At 35.6% G+C, this 14,859-nt stretch overlaps 1 protein-coding gene across 3 annotated transcripts in view; it reads right to left on the bottom strand.

Moving 5' to 3' along the window:
* CSMD3 (CUB and Sushi multiple domains 3) overlaps positions 1-14,859 on the bottom strand; it is a 1,625,828-nt gene that overhangs the window by 1,291,395 nt on the left and 319,574 nt on the right. The gene's annotated exons all lie outside the window — the stretch shown is intronic.

Below are 14,859 nucleotides of genomic sequence, written 5' to 3'. Positions count from 1 at the left end.
CCTTCAGGCCTGTGCTGGTAAATGATAAACAACCAATTCTCTTGGGGGAAAATGTGGTATGATACACTTTAAGTTTAATATGCATTATTAACATTTTTTCTATAATTTTCTTAAGTCACTTATAACACTAATTCTTGATTTTCTGTTCATTTGATGTGTGTGTTCAGGAGACATTTTAGGCCTTTCTCCAAAATATATCTCTTCTGCCACAGGATTACTATTTATTAGTGAAAGAAAGCCTCTGCTTTTGCAACATTTATGAGCAAACTAGGACATAAAACTATAACACGATGGCCAGAAAGATTTGAAAGAATAACCAGAGAATAGCTAGTATTGGTCTTTTGAGAAAAATGATATTTTCATCTTCATTGATAGCTACAGTCACCTTTTCATAACATATCTTGATCTAGTCTAAGCCAGGAATTTAGAACCCTGAGTATTCAATGAGCAGTATGGTTCAGGTGTAGGATCTGCAACCACAGGTCCTAAATTGAAATCTTCATTCAATTTTTTTTCTTATTATATATAAGCAAGTCAGTGAAGTTTTCAGTAGTTTAATTTCCTTAAACTGGAAAAAATGTTTGGACTCAATTAACTCCAACATTTCTTCTAGTTATAAAATCTGTTTCTTTCCTAAAATATCTATATAAACCAATTATTACTAACCATTTGGAAAGTGGGAACTTGAATTTTTCAATTTTTTTATATAAGAAGAAACCTTGCAATGAATATCACTAAATCTATGTCAACTCTTACATTAGGAGTGATGTCCACTGTGTTGGAGTACAGCTTTTATGGTAATCGAATAGCTGAGATTCACTGCAGTGTGTGATCACACAGAAGAGCCATTTATTGGCTCATTGGCTCTTCCACGAACATTACCCTCATAAAATTCTACCTAAACTAAAATAAGGAAACAGACTCAAGATTTCCTCCCACAAGTGCATTTCCATTTGAGATAAATTTAATGTTTCATAACATTATTCTTTTATGTAGGTAGGATATTTAGTTTCTAGCATATTAATACACCTCCTTCATAGTGAAAAAGTCAACATAAAGTTAAGGATAAGAAAATGTAGACACTAAAAGTCAAAAAGGACATCACTTAGCAATTGAAATAGACAAATGGGATCATAGAACCACAGCATACCAATATTCTAAGGACTCAGAAGTCATTTAGTTCAGTTTATGCCTCAAAAATATCCCAGTAGGACTCTGCTCTACAGTATCATTAAGTAGCCATCCATTCTCTGATTCAATGAACATTTATTAAACATATATTTTGTGTGAGGTACTGTTAGGTGCTGAAGATCTGAAGACAAATAAAAAAATTAGAATCCCTTCCTTCAAGGAGTTTATATGCTACTGTATAGATAGAACATTTAAATAAATGAATATGTGCATTATAATTTGAGGAATTAAGAGAGCACTAACAATTAGGGAAATCAGGAAATGCATATGGTAGGATACTCATATTCATGAGCTGGAGACCAGCTGGAGCAACAGATTTGCCCAATAGAGAGTAGATGAGATGTAGTATCAGTGAATATCTAGTGAGATGTACTGTCTGGTAGGGATCTGCAGAGAACAATGCCTGGCAGGATTAGGCCTAACAAAGAACAGCACAGTGACATCAGCAGTAACAGTTATCAGGAGATTTGCAGTATCATTAGCACAAATTTCCCCTCCAACCGTGAACCTGAGAATCTGAGGAAGTCATTTAATCTCTGTCTACCTCAGTTTCCTCAATTACAAAATGGGGATAATAATGCCACCTACCTCCCAGGATTGTTGTGAAGATCATATGAGATATTTGTAAAATGCTGAGGACAGAGAGACATAATCGTTCGTTCGTTTGTTCATTTGTTTGTTCATTTCTTCCTTCCTTCCCTCCTTCCTCCCTCCCTTTGTTGTGAACTAAGTCCTCTGATTTACTAACAAAAGTATTGATTCTTGAATTATGCTTTGGGGAGGATCATGATGTACCCTCTATCCAGAACTGGTGACTGCTTATGGGGGAAGACCAGAGTTGTATAGTCCTTGGTATTATACTAGTTTTTTTCTGGGATGAAAGAGCACAATTCTAATTGAAAAAAAAAAGTTAAATAACAAGATAATTTCAAAAGGATTTAGGTTGGATTTTATTGTTTTTCCCCAAATTAGCCTATTTAATCTAACATGATTCAACAGTCATTCACCTAGTTATTCAAATCACACCAAAATACAATTCGTAGGACTTAAGAAATATATCCCAAGGACAAAGAGAAAGCCAATTAGTGACTGATAATGGCTTAAGGGAATGTAATAACAGAATGTAGTTACATTGAAGGAATGACTTTCATTAAATCAAAATCTGAGCTTATTGCAATTGTGGGGAATCTATTTCATTTTCTACATTATACAAACAGTGATTATGCATTTGGTAAATCTCTTTAAAGATATATATGTGTATGTGTATGTATATAAATATATATATATACATACATATATGTGTATATATACACACATGCAACACTGAGTCAGGTACTTTGAATGTCATGCCTTCTTAAGAATACAGATTAAGTGTTTTTTAATCATCTTTTCACAAAAGACTAGGTGCCTCTGGGAAAAGAAATGTATTCTACTTTCAAATGGGACAATGGATAAATACAATTAAATTGTATGGTTTCCTGAAGAGATTGATAAGGCACTCAGTAATAGATGGATGATAGCAGTTTTCTTTCAAACAGAAAATCATTCTGCATGTTTCTCTTGCTTTTTGGTTCAATGCAAATTTACATTTCAAATACTCATAATATTCTAACAAATCATACACCAATCTCAAACATACATGTCAAATGTTACTGAACTCCTTTTATAAATATTGAAACTAAGCTTGATGAGCTAAGCAAAGATTTCATTTTATATCAGCAGTGGTCTCAAAAGTAGAACTTACATTGTGATTTCTAAAATATTTTCTCCAATCTTTCAAGATCTTACCCTGTCAGTATCATCATTAAAATAATTTTTTTTCTGATAGTAAATAAGTTTGGAATCTGAAATGTTATATTACAGGAAATAATTTCAGCCTTAATTTGTAGGTATACTTTGTAGTTATTTCTCTGATCCATCCAATTCTCAGTTCCAAAAGAGAGTTTCAGAGTAGAAATGGGGAGTTCAAGATGAGGGAAAAAAAAACAAACAAAATCCTCTTTAAAATATTTCTCTGAAAAGGTTGTTCCCAAGGCATTAAGAGTCTATAGAACAAATTCCATTTTAAAAGACAGGGTGTGTGTGTGTGTATGTGTGTGTGTGTGTGTGTGTGTGTGTGTGTGTGTGTGTGTAGGAGAGTTTCATGTAAGAGGACTCAATCCTGTCTTTTGACACAGCACACTTCAATGCCTTTCTCAGAAAATTGTCCAAGCCTACAGAAAGAAAGTCTTTGATTTTTTTTGAATAAGTACTGATGTATGTTAAATATCAGTGCCTAAAAACGAGATGACTGCTTATGAGCAAAATAACTAAAATAAGGCACATCGTTTTTGGCAGGTGAAGTACATGCTTTAACAAGAATGGTAATGGCCACTACACTAAAAAAAAAGAAAAGAAAAAAGATTTTTCTACTGTTGGGGTGAAAATATAATAAATAGCTTTTAAATTAAGGGGAAGATTAAAAATGCTTAAAGCAGATGAAAGACTTCGGTAAACTGTTTCAGTAATTTATAGTTCTATATATAAAGATTGGCCTTATAGCAAAAGTGGGAAGAAAATCTTTTAAAGTAAATCTTGTACTTTGTGTGTATCTACTTCATCATCCACATTTCAATTTGAGGATGATATTAAGCATCAATTTAATTTGGGTTTCTTTCCTCTCTAAAGGTAATCACAATATAAATTCAGAAGTAGCAGATGCATTTCATGTTTTCAATTTATTACAATCCAATATGCCAACCACATGTTATCTGTGTGACAAGGTAGGGCAGCCATTTACAATGAGTGACTAGAAAAATCTGGGCAGCTGTCAGAGTGACTGAGGTTGTTCATCAATCTGAGGAGGAAAAAAAAAAACCTCATGTGGTAGAACTCAGTAGTCAAAAGGAGTATTGTGATTGTTATCTGACTGTCAGCTGCCTGTCCTCACTAGGAACAACAAATGTTTGGTGATCTGTGAACGCTTGCTGGGTGGCTGAAGGTGTGCTGGGTTTTATATATCTTTGGTTAGTATTGTTAGAAAAATTAACAGTTGGTGAATGGGGGGAGTATCTTTCTTGTGAGATGATACAAATAATAGCAAATAGCTAGCATTTACATAACATGTTACAAATATTTCATTTTTCCTTACAACTGTAGTATGAAAATATATTTCATACAGTTAAAATGAGAAAAATTAGCTCACATTTCAATAATATTTTAAGGTTTACAAATCCCTGTTCTCATAACTCCTCTCTAGGGAGGTTGGTGAAGCCCAAAGTCAAACAGTTAATAGAGGAGAAAGCCAGGATTTGAACCCAGGTATTCTCATTCTAAATCTAGCATTCTTTCTACTAAATCATTGTCTACCTCATCAATATTTACATATATATTTTTATTTATTCATTTAATGTGTATACATTTATACACATATATACACACCACCCATATATATATGTGTGTGTGTGTGTGTGTGTATAATATATACATGTGTGTGTGTGTATTTCTTCTGGATAGTCTGAGTGAACTCCCTGTGGAGGATTTATGGGAAAACATGGCTAACAATCAAACAGATAGAGACCGTACAGATGAGTTGCCATCCTTATCATTCAACTGAGTATCCACATTGATGAGGTCACAGATCAATTGAAGTGTTAGGGTGTTTATTAGTCTGAGACAGACTGCAACCTATCTACAACTCCCATGGCTTAGCACTGGGCCTGGCTCATTGCAGGCATTTAGTAAATGATTGTTGACCGATACCACATTAGAGAGTTCCCTCAGGCTCAGAAACATTCAGGTCTGGGCACTATTTTCTTCTTTTATTTTTCCGCATCATTTTCTAAATAAAATACATTCTTTTCATGGTGATCTTCAACATTCTTCATTAACTAGATTAAATCTCTTAGTATTTATTTATTTCATATTATTTTTAGCTTGAATGCTCATTTCAAGACAAAGATTTCTTGGTTTACTCCTCACTCTTCCCTCTTTCTGTTAATCATACAAGGACTCCATGAAGCACCTACCCATCTGCCAACATTTGCAGCACCTACAGAACCATGATTATTTCGGTAGAGCAATCCCCACAAGAGTAGAAAAGAATCAGAGAGTTTTACTGTTTGAAGGGACCTAAGACATCATTTAAGGTCCAGTTCCTTCATCTCGAGATGAAGAAATTAAGACCTAGAGAGGGAATGTGACTCACTCAGAATTAGTTAGTAACAAAGCTAGAACTTAAGTTTATTACTACCTAGTTCTGTTTGCTTTTCACTGCCAGACTAAGGCTCAATTCAATAACACTATGTGGGATCTTGTTCACTGCAGCAAAAATGCTTGGTTAAAACTTAGACAAAGGACAGATGGCTCTTGTCCTGAGACCAACCATTAAAACCAGATTATGTTCAAGCTTTCCTATTTGTTCCAGATCCTGATACTTAAGATCCAGTTACGTTCCTTGCCTTTTTCCTCATACATGGCCTGAGTTCTGATTACACAGTCTGACTCTTATACCTGTGTGGTCCTGATGAATTTAAACCTCTGACTGCCAGACTGAACCAATCTATGTTAACTCAAAATCTTGTCCATCTCCTCTACTTTGGTCTTCCAGATCAGATGCAGGCTCAGGTTTTTTCCTCAGGACTCATGGTAATTATCTATCTATATCAAGTCTCTGAGGGCAGTTAGGTGGCACAGTGGATAGAGTGCTGGGCCTGGAATCAGGAAGACTCATCTTTCTGAGTTGAAATCTGGCCTCAGACACTTAGTAACAGCGAGACCCCGGGCAATTCACTTAACCTGTTGGCCTCAATTTTCCCATCTATAAAATGAGCTTGAGAAGAAAATGGCAAACCATTTCAGTGTCTTTGCCAAGAAAATCCCAGATGGGGTCATAAAGAGTCAGACACGATTGAAAAATGACTGACCAAGCAAGCCTCTGCCTTGAAATGTGATGCCAACTACTCACTCTCCTGATACTACCCAATTCATCTTAATCATCATAATAATCTGCCTTATGCAATAATATTTCATAGTGCTTTAGTGTCAACATATCACAGTATATACATTATATCTTTTGATCCTCATAATCCAATGAAATGCTACACATATTAGCAACATCCACATTTTACAGATGAGAAACTTAAGCTGAACAGAGGCTAAATGACTTACCCAGGACCACACATGAATTCTTGTTGATTGAATTCAACTGAAGTATCAGAAGGGCTATGAATCCAGCTCTCTCCTGGCCCCAAGTACATCCATCTTTCTGCTTGCATCCTGTTGGCCTATTATACCCAATACCCAATATTTCTTTTCTTTTAAAATTTCTGTACCTTGACAAAATAGTCCTTAGCCCATCTATTGATTAAAATATATATATGGCATTTATTTTTCCTTTGAAAGAATTGCACATAGGATTTACTATCTATACCCTTAAGGAACTAACAAATGTAGTGATATATACTCTATACACAGAATATATATATATATATATATATATATATATATATATATATATATATATGTCTCCATGTACAGACACATATGTATGTATACATACATATATACACATATGCCCATACACAATATTAAATAATATAGAGCGTGTGAAGTGCTAGAAGAGTTTTGAGTAGGGAGATACCATTTCTGAGTGGGTGACTCAGGGAGCCGTTAGTATGTGAGCCAATGGGAAGCCATTGAAGAATCTTGATCATATTGTAGGTGACAGAATAACAGTTATGCTTTAGAGAGATTAATCTGGAAGTGATGTATGGGGCAGGGGTGAGGGGCACAGACTGATTGTGCAAGTAATGCAATAATCCAGGTAAGTAATTGCCTGACTAAGCAGTGGGAACTGAAAGTAGAAAGTTTATATATTTGTGTGTAGGTGAATGTAAGAGCAATTGTGGAGGCATACTCTTCAATATTGTTTTCCCTTTTCATATTTTTGGTTGTTTTGTCTAGTGAAGGTTTCTATTGCTTGATGGTATGAAATGTTGATGAACTCAAGTAGCTCATCTCAATTAACCTCCATTAAACCCTATCCCTGGTACTTCATCATATCTAGAAGGAAACCCTGAGTTCTTAAAATCTTGTCCAGGAGAGTCCAGACCCTGACAGGTCCTACCAGGTAGAAAGGCTATAAGTGGGTAGCCTAGCTGATACGAGTACAGTGACAGATTTTGCATTTGTATCTGAGGACCAACTTAGCCAATTTCTGAGAGGAACATTACTGGAAACTTGACCAAAAGGTAGTGATTTTTTTTAGTTAGTTTCAATAAGCACAAAACAATCTACCAAGGCAGAAAGGGTATATTAATTGTGTCACTAGAGGAATGTACTTGAAGTATTGAAGGACAAACCACTCCAGCAATAGGTTCCTCTCTCATTCCTTCCACTTTAACATTGTCCTTTTTCTTTGCCCTCGACCTTACCATTGGAGGAAGGAGATGCGATACTAAAATGCTATTTATAATATCTAGCAATTTTTAAGAAAAGCAACACATAAACCTTTGCTTTCTGTAATCTTCATAACAATCAAGTAGAAAAAATGTTCCTATAAACTGTCCTGTGTCACTGTTTTCCTCATAAAGAAAAAAATGGATTAATTCCCAGACATCTTTCATCTTTTCCACCTTCTAGAATTTTCAGAGACTTTTAGGATACATTGAAGGATTAAAGATTAAGAGTAGGAAAGATTTTGTAATCCTTTCATATTCTCCTTTAAGGTAAAAAAAATGAAACCTGCTTCCAAAGGATTAAAGAAAATTGTAAAAACGTTCTAGATATAGATACATTGAAAATGTTCCCAGAGTACATCTGTCTTGACACTCCATATTAAATTTACTACATAATTTACAAAGGTGTCATAAATACAGCTTATAACATTCAAACACTGCACCTCAATTTGAACCATTTGTGAAGGCTGCTAGCAGAACTTTCTATTCATTGGAGACTAATGCCCCATTAGTTGCAACAAAATGCCCCATTAACATAAAAATGAATTTGGCCTTGGGAAAAGCTATAAAGCTCTGCCAAGAGCTTTAAGTATGATTTTAGATACCCTTTCAACTTTAAATAATATAGCCTATCACATAGCCAGCAATAAAGAGACATAATCAATGTTTTGTATGTTTAAAGCTGTAACAATATTTTCAATTTTCTTAAAGAAAGAATTTTTAAACGAAATCAAATTGGAGATCATTTGGATTCAATTTTTTCTGGCTGATTCTCCTTCAAAGGCAACAACAGAGGCCATATTTATCTTAGAGTCCCAGTACATGTAGTAGTTGGGGGAGCAGAGAGGGGCATTATGGATTAAGTCCTGGAATTGTTGCTTAACTTGTTTTTTCTCTTCAGCAAATGCTTGTCCTCCAAGGTCACAGACCAAATAGAAGCAGAATATGACTGCAGTCAAAAGATTTCTGGTATTTTCTGACACTTCAAAAAAGGTAACAACCTTACCTTTAACTACATAAAGAAAAATATTAATACAGATCATTAACAGACATCCATAAAGCATGATTCAAAGTGATAATTAAAATTTTCAATTTTCTAATCAAGTTTCATATACTAAGGTGGCATGGAGGTGTTCCCCTTTTCCTAATACTATCTAATTGCCATAGGAAGCACTTCTGTTTTCTTATGTTAATTTTAAATAGAAGCGGGAAAGGGAGGAAATCTCTCTGCATATACAAGCAGCATTTTCAGCCTAGCCAAGAACTCAAAACAAATAAACACACACATACACATATATACACACATACTTATAAGCATAATGCATATATATGTGTGTGTATATGTATGTGTGTATATAGCTCTATACCTATCTAGTTTAAAATTACAAAGCTCATTAAAGGTGCTGAACATTTTGTTCCTGAGGAAAAGTAGAAAAGAAAAAAAAATGTCACCAAGTGCTTTTTCAGCTAAATATTGCTCTTTGTGATGATGAAAGGGAAAGACTCCAAAAGACAGATCTTGAGCACACACTAGTACAGAGATAACTCCTACTGCAGGCTTCTTTTCCTTTATGATATTGAGCAGGCTGGTTCATGCTCTGTCTCATTCTCATAAACCCATAGACACAAAATACAGAACAGGTACCTAATGCAGGCTCTTTTTTTCTTCATCACAAACCCACAGGACCAATTCCCAGTGCTCCAGATAACATTGAAGCAAATCTTAAAATGAGTTATGACAACTCATACACAAGACAGGGAGGAATGCTACTCAGAACCCACCACTGGTACAAGAGTTCCCTGGGGATTCATCACCTGTTCCAAATTCCTGAATTATAAATACACTGCTGAGGAATAGCAATGTTGCTCTGTCTTCCCCAGAACCAAATGAGCTAGTTTAAACATCACCAGCACCAGCCTTGATTCTTGATGCTGCCTCCTTAAATGTTATAACTGCTAATGAGAAATGCTAGTGAGTTTTTAGGAGTGGCTGCACCAAGTAGGAGGCCAAGTACTACCCAAGGAAGACTCTCATGGTTTACCATCAATGTGTCCTCATCCCTGTAGGGGTATCTAAGTCCTGCCTGGGCCTGAGCTATAGTGAGGGGGTGTTCCATTCTTCATTGTACCTAGAAGGAAGATGATATATTTTCCTTTGACTTTACCTTTGACTTTTTTTTTTTTTACTGCTGATAAATGCACTGTTCCTGTCTCTTCTGTTAATTCTTGAACTGGGCTTCTCTTTCTGCTGTGGCCATCAAACTTTGCTTTCATTCTTGATTCAATAAATTTCATCATGAATTAGTGAGTAAAGAAGCCCTTCCCCCAACACATACACACACACACACACACACACACACACACACACAGCTCATTATAGCCAAATTAGACTTGTGGCCCTTTCCTACCCTTCTCTTCTCTCTGTTACTGACTTTTTTTCTTACTTACAAATTTAGTACTTGTTCTTTGAAGTAAAACAATTAGCTTCCAATTCTCATAAGAACATACAGCAATTGGCTCATGCATTAACAGGATGCTGTACTCCGAAGCCCAGGCTTTTAAATTGTTTTCCTTTCTGCATATATTTTCAAGTGAGTCAGTTATAAATTGGACATTCAATTAAAGAAGAAACTGATGAAGTGACTTAATTCTGCATATCCTGTGTCTTTATTTAGGTCTTTATTTCCTGGTCTAATGTTAATGTGGTGCTATTTCCCATAGTACATCAGTTTATCAGGAGAGATCTCCAGAGAGGGAAAAGCAAAGCAGGTCACACAGGGGTGTCCTCCACACTATTAGTGACTGGAGGGAAAATGAGATTTTAAGAGAAGCAATTGTTGGAGAATGATGAGATCAAACATAAAGGATTAACCTTTAAAATAGGAATGAATCAGAACTGGATTTGTTGCTAATTATTGAAGATTTCAAATCATCCATATTCACAAGGCATCAATTAATACCTCACAATGGAAGTTGTAATGAAAATACAATCTGTATCTTTTTTTTCCTATAAGATATATACAATAACCTTTAAAAATGTATCCTAAAGGCTTCAGTGACAGGGATGAAATTTGTAATATCTCAAGTGTAAAGACATTCACGATCTTCACCAAAGCAACTAACTTGTTTTTTTTTTCCTCAAATCCAGAGCTAATGACAAATGAAAAATTAATTAATGTCACCACTGTAATTAAAGGTGACATAATGTGATACTTGTCATCTCACAATCTGTTCACTTAAAAACTTTATCGTTTAGTGTTATCATCAATGAAATTATGACAAACTTCACAGTTTATAAGAAGACTAAAAATTTCCTTGGCACAAGAATAAAAACTGTAATACCAGGGCTAATAATGCCCTTTGGAGTAGGTATTCCATATTTACTCTGCTTAGTGGATAGAGTTCTGAACTTGAAGCCAGAAGACTAATGTTTGAATTAAGTAAGTCATAAATCAGCACTCATTCGTTGTCTGCTGTGTGGCAGACACTGTGCTAAATTCTGGGAATACAAAGAAAGGTTTTAAAAAATGTCCCTGCTCTCAAGGAGCTCACAGACTAATTGGGAGGAGACAACCTAGAAACCAAAAGGATAAGTACAGGATAAGTTGAAGATATTCTCAGAGGATAGGCACTAAGATAAAGGAGAACTGGAAAAGGCTTCATATAGAAGTTAGAACTTTAGTTGCGACTTGAAGGAACCTAGAGAAGCTAGGAGGTAGATGTAAAGAAGAAGAGAGTGGAACATGAAGCATGCATAGCCAGTGAAAATTCTAAGAGTCTGAATATGGAGAATTGTGTGCAAATAACAGCAAGTAAGTCAGCGTCACTGAATTGTACGGTATATGGAAGGTTTAGGAAGGATAGAAAAGTAGATAGGGACCTGATTATGAGGGCTTTTAAAACCATAGGATTTTATATTTAACCACTGGAGTTGATTGAATGAGGATCTTGACATGGTCCAAAATGTGATTTAGGAAGATCAAGAGATCAATTAGTTTATTCCAATAGTCCAGGAATAAGGTAAAGAGGACCTGGATCAAGTTGGTGGCAGCGAGAAGGGAGCACCTGTGAGAGATGTTGCCAATGTGGAAACAATAGGATTTGGGAACAGAATGGCTATGGGGAAGTGAGAGTCAGGAGTTAAGGATGACATCTAAGTTGCAAGCTTGTGTGATTGAAAAGATGGTGGCGCTCTTGAAAGTAATAGGGACATTATGAAAAGAGAAGTTTTTTTTTTTTTTTTTGTTAGGGAAGCAAAGTTAATGAGTTCAGTTTTGAACTTGTTTAGTTTAAGATGTCTATGAGACATTACTTTCAAGATGTCCAACAGGCAGTCAGAGATGTGAGACTGGAGGTCAGGGGAAGGGTTAGGCCTTGAAAATTAGATCTGAGAATCGTCTGCACAGAGATGAAAATTGGGAGCTGATTCAAATCCTGTCTCAGCCACTTTGATCATCATGTAACCATGAACAAGTTCCTTAATGTCTCCCAATCTTATTTTCTTCATCTCTAAAATGAGAAAAATAATAGCGCCTACGTCCAAGAGTTCTATTGAAAAGCAAATGAAACAACATGTGGGAAATACTTTGCAAACCTTAAAAAATTATACAGTATATCTCAAAAGTGCTATTAGACTTTTGGGACACCCTGTATAAATGTGGGCTACTGCTGATTCTACAACTACTACTAATTCTAGAAAGAAATTGATGTCAAAATTTCAGTGGCACATATTTTAACATCCTCTTTGAATTCTAATAATGAAAAATGCACTGAATTACATTGAAATTCAAATTTATATCTTTCATGTTCATTTGTTCTTTTAAATATCCTGCAAACTTTATTTTGAAACATTAGAAATGTGAAACACTTGTATTTTTTAAAGGGAAATTTTCATTCTGGAAACTCCCTCAACTAATGTCCATCAGCAATTAGCACAGAAATTATTGTCTTAGGCTGTTTTCTGAAGGCACTGAGAGGTTAAAGACCTTCCCATCATCACATAGTTATGTTGTGTCTGATGTAGAACTTAAACCCAGGTCTCAATGGCTCTAAGTCTAGTCCTGTCTCCATTTGTAGCCATAATGGCTTTTGTTTTCTTTGAATGGCTCAGCTTGCCTCATTGAGCCTCTGGACAATGTGGCTTGCTCTTCCGGGGCAGGAGGCCCGGGGAGCATGCCGGGAAGCAGACAGCTTCCTGTGTGAGGAGTCATGGGGCTGGCTGAGGGGAGGTGTTAATGTCTATGCTAGGGGGAGGGGCCAACTCAGGAACCAATCGGCCCTGGTCATTAGGGCGGAGCTTGATGATGTCAAAAACCCTATAAGAGGGGAGAGGACAGCTTGAAGATTCTCTTTTCCTTTTTCGGTTGGAGCCAGCGACAGTTACATCGTCAGTTACAGCGACCGTTACATCGTCAGTTACAGTTGCAGCTTCAGTTACAGACACAGACACAGCTGAGGCAGGAGCTGCCAGTAGCAGAGCTGACCTACGGGAGGAAGCTGAACAAAGACTTCAGGCCAGTGGGTAATCTTATTACCATAAAAGGGGGAAACATGATTTTGCTTTACGCAATCATGTTTCTCTGTAGCCTCCTGGTTACTCTTTCAAGGCGTACTTATTGGGCCTGGAAGATTATGATCAACATATCAAAATGGGGTTGCTGGTTCATGGGTTGGTTACTGTTGAGCCTAAATAAATGTTTTGATTCTTCTGCCTTCTACTTTGAGAGTTTCTTATATCCGGCGATTCCGAACCTTTCAGACATGTTTATGATCCTCTTTGAGATTATAAACTCTGCCCTCCTGATACACCATTATACTATGTGGATTGTCACTCCTCTCTCAAAAGGCCATAAAATAATAAAAAATATATTGCTAAAGGCTATTTTCATGGGGAAAAATGTTCATAAGACAGTGTTGGAATATGCAAAACTGAAAACTAACTTCCAAAACTAAATGTTTTATATTTTCCAATATTTAATGTTGATATCTATTTATTTATCTCTATTTAAAGTGAGACTGTGACCCAGTTTTATGAATAGCTTTTACTATCACTACCATGTCTTAATACCATTTTCTCATTTCAACCAACACAGCTTTTAAAACATATTATAACATTAAGGACCTTGTAAACTATAAACCTCTTGTGGATATGTATCATATTTATTTGAGTATCTCCCCAAGTATCTATCACAATTGAATATACAGATTGATAAATGATATTTAGATGCTGTGTTACTTTGGAAAATATTGCTTTCAAGTTATTATTAATATAATAAAGAAATTAAGTTTCTTGATACCATTCACCATCCAATTACGTACTTTTACAAACATATTAGTCACACTAACAGCCAAAATGTTTTGAACTCCCCAGCTAAAGCTCAATGCAGAAATTCAAAGAAAATTCATATTAGTGCCAGTCAATTGTCATTATAGTGTGAGGGTAAGGAAAGAGTTCTTAATAGAAATATGGGATCCAGAGATGTTAGACTAATTTTCTTTTCCTCCCGAGTCATATCTACCTAATCTGGCTTCAGGATTCAGTTATAAGTATTACGAATTGTCAAAACTCTAGAAACACTGATATGCAAATTCAATATAATAAATCCCAGAGAGATAGAGAAATTATATAGATAAAGCATTTATTAAGAACATAAGCATTGGGAATACAAATATAAGCAAAAGGCTAGTTCTTTTTATAAGGGAGCTTACCTTCTGATGGAGAAAACAATACATAAAAGGGAGATGAAAAGGTTGTTCAGAGAGTCATGGCCTGAGCTAAATTTGAAGTGAGCATGGATAGTGTAGGTATTACCTCCAAAGATGGTTTTAAGGAAAAATCCTCCAATCAGAGGAGGAGACAATAGGTAGTGTTGCCATTGTGTGAAGATTATTAGGGGGCAAATGGAGAAGTCTGGGCATTCATGGATTATTGGCTGTCGTGAGTTGTATGTGCTTCTACTTAATCCATTGGTGTGAATAATCAAGGACTATTTACAGCCCATGTTTAATTAGCATATATGCTCTCTTTTATCTATCCATGTCAGGAATGAAACATTAACTTTAATTCAATTTCATAAACATTTATCACATATCTCCTATATGCCAGGCACTGTGCTGGATGTTGGGGATATACGAACAAAAAAATGAAACCATCATTCACTACATTCTGCTGCCTTTCATGCATCTTGTGGCTCTTTCCAAATCATACAATCATTATTGGTTTTCAAATAAT

Source organism: Trichosurus vulpecula, chromosome 1 (assembly GCF_011100635.1).
Source record: "Trichosurus vulpecula isolate mTriVul1 chromosome 1, mTriVul1.pri, whole genome shotgun sequence".
NCBI lineage: Eukaryota > Metazoa > Chordata > Mammalia > Diprotodontia > Phalangeridae > Trichosurus > Trichosurus vulpecula.
This window is presented reverse-complemented; position numbering and strand designations above follow the sequence as displayed.